Here is a 2996-nt window from a genome sequence, read left to right as displayed (position 1 = left end):
TAGCATATGCTTTTACATTTGGTCATGTCTTAAGATTATATAAAATGAAAAAACACAAGCTTCTAGGCTCTTAGCTCACTAACCGTTGAATTGAAGCAATTAGTGAGATCAGATCATATGTTATGGCCCAATCGTATGGATAGCTTTGAGAATTGTTGACTATCTTAACGTAAAGCCATAAAGGTCCCTCTTTTTTTCATCTAAAAAAATAATCTAGTAAATCTTCCTCTCTAATGGTACGACAGCTACTTATATATGGGTTAACCCTTAGCGCATAACTGGTATTTATTAGCAAACATTTAGGATGAAAAAATGTACCACTGCATGTATAATAGGTGAATATTTGAAGGAAAAATATTCAGTTTATAGGATGGTAAAAAGTACCACTACATGCATAATAGTGCACAAAAAGTACTATTAAGACAATTCATACTTTGATGACACATTATACATATGCATAATAATACATTGTAATGTACCACTATAGAATCAACTTTTTTGGAAAATTTGCAAATTGCAGCCATTTAGAGTTCTTATTTTGCAAATTGCAGCCCGATTCAATTTTTTCATCGGTTTACATGTTAAAAAATCTTCGGTTAAGGTTTTAGGAGTCATTTTAGTCCTTGGGGACCTGAATTGAGCTCGGAATTAGCAAAAAAATAACAAAAGTGTCTCATATTTACATTTTTTCCACAAATCGATACATTTTTGTTATGCAAAATGAGATACTTACGTTATTTTTTTGCTAATTCCGAGCTCAATTCGGGTCCCTAAGGACTAAAATGACCATAAGACCTTAACCAAAGATTTTTCAACTTGTAAAACGATGAAAAAATTGAATCGGGCTGTAATTTACAATTTATACGAACTTTTGGGCTGCAATGTGCAAAAAAATATTTTAAATGGCTGCAATTTGCAAAATACGAATTTTAAATGGCTGCAATTTGCAAATTTTCCAACTTTTTTCCACAAACTTGTCAAATTTACATTTTTGCCCTCCTATATGCTTTGTAAATGCATAACAAGCTAGCAGCTATGCGCTGAGAATCTAAGATGCACTTACTTGTATTATTTTTGAAAGGAATCATTTAATTATTATGTAATTCAATAACAAAAACTTCTATGGTTTCAACAAGAAACGATATAAATGTTGATACCTTTTTATTACAGGGAAAATAACAAAAACACCTCAAAATTACAAGAAAAAGAAAGAATTCCCAGTTCAAAAAACCCATAATTGGGATTAATTGATTTTGTGACCTTAAAATTATAAGATGAATTTTCAATCAACTACAATTAGTACACCAAACCCTACGTATGTATTATTTATAAGTACGGTTTCTTCTAGAACAAAAATGACAACCAAAAAATCAAAATACTCAAGTTAATTGCATCACTAAAAAGTAAGACCAGAAAAAAAAATTGTAGCATAATACAAGAAGAGAAAGCTCCTATATTGAAAAGGAAAGGGGAGAAAAAAGGAGCTGCATGCTAGCTGCAAAGTTACGTAGATCTTGTGAAAATCTTAACAAACTTAACTTTATTTTAGTTTATTTCTCCCATACCTCCCCACCACCCCTTGTCGTTCGCCCCCCTCCTTGCTTATTAGTATGAATATAATGTGATGTATTGTATCATGTTGTTTATGTATGTATACTACTGTACGTCTGTATTATACGGAGTAATTCAAGTTTATATGATCATACACAATTATTGGACTCGGGTTGATGAGTATTGAGTAGCATTTTTGTGTTTTACAAGATTATAAGAAAACAACCTGTTTTAAAGGTGACATTTAAAACCACCTTTTAAAACCTATGCTAGTTAGCTGGTTCTGAATTTGTTATTGTATGATGTAGAGACTTTATATTTTACCTATGTCCTATGTTGATTATTACTTGGACCTGGGCATATTGCACCTTATGCATACTTTATTAGAAACGCGTTTTAATAATATAGTGAAAAACGATACATCTCACTAGCTACTAGCTAGGCATATTGCACCCTTAGCTTGACACCATATACTCAAAAAAGCAGGTGACCTGCACTCACAAGGAGTCAATAATGTTATTGGAAATAAGGAAGTCAATGTTCGAAAGTTGGATAGGTTGGCTTAAACAAAAATATTATTGAAGTTTTTTTCTTGCATGCCAAACAAAAATAGTTTCCTCTAAGAATCGAGGCTCGAATCTGGATTAGCCCAAGGATAAATTGGGTGGGAACACAAAGAAAAAAAAAAGGTTTTCTCTAACAAATTAGAGAGATTGTCATATAGACCAGGGTGTATGGACGGTACACCCAGAACAATTTGTTCTCATTTTGATAATTGCTTTTCATTTAATCATTAAATAAAGAGCAAAAACTAACATTGAGTAATTGGATACACGATAAACCGGGGTGTGTATAAATATTTATAATCAAATTATTCTTACACTAATAATCCGATTTCTTACTTGGTTCACACTTGAAAAAAATAAAACGAATTTCCGCTACATTTTATTAACCCAATTTTCACTTATCTAAATTAAACTGGACTTATCTGAACACTTAACTTAACATATTGGAACTTATTAAAACTTATTTTAGTTGTAATTTAAACTTGGATATAACTCTTATCAGAACTTATTAATTCCCCTAAACTAAACTTACTTTTTTTTAACCGAATTTTTTTTACTTATCTTAATTTATTAGTAGAAATCTTGTAGAGTTGGAAATAACATTATGGAGTATATTGTTTATCATAAGCCGCTATTAATAATTTTTGCATTAATATATTAGTACTTTATTCTTTCGAATCTATGGATTGGTCAATTAAATGAATAAATAAAGTTGGCACTAATCAAAATAGTGGGGAAATAGGGAAGAAAATGAAAAAACAAGAAAAGTTGGTGCGGCCTCTTATCCTTCCAGCATGTCGCATCCAGGTATTGCGAATATTGTAGGTTGTTAACCTAACATGCCTTTCCAATTCTTGCGGCGGTTTGTCTTGTCTTCCA

This window comes from Chenopodium quinoa, unplaced genomic scaffold (genome assembly GCF_001683475.1).
Source record: "Chenopodium quinoa cultivar QQ74 unplaced genomic scaffold, ASM168347v1, whole genome shotgun sequence".
Taxonomy (NCBI): domain Eukaryota; kingdom Viridiplantae; phylum Streptophyta; class Magnoliopsida; order Caryophyllales; family Amaranthaceae; genus Chenopodium; species Chenopodium quinoa.
Note: the sequence above shows the minus strand (reverse complement) of the source record.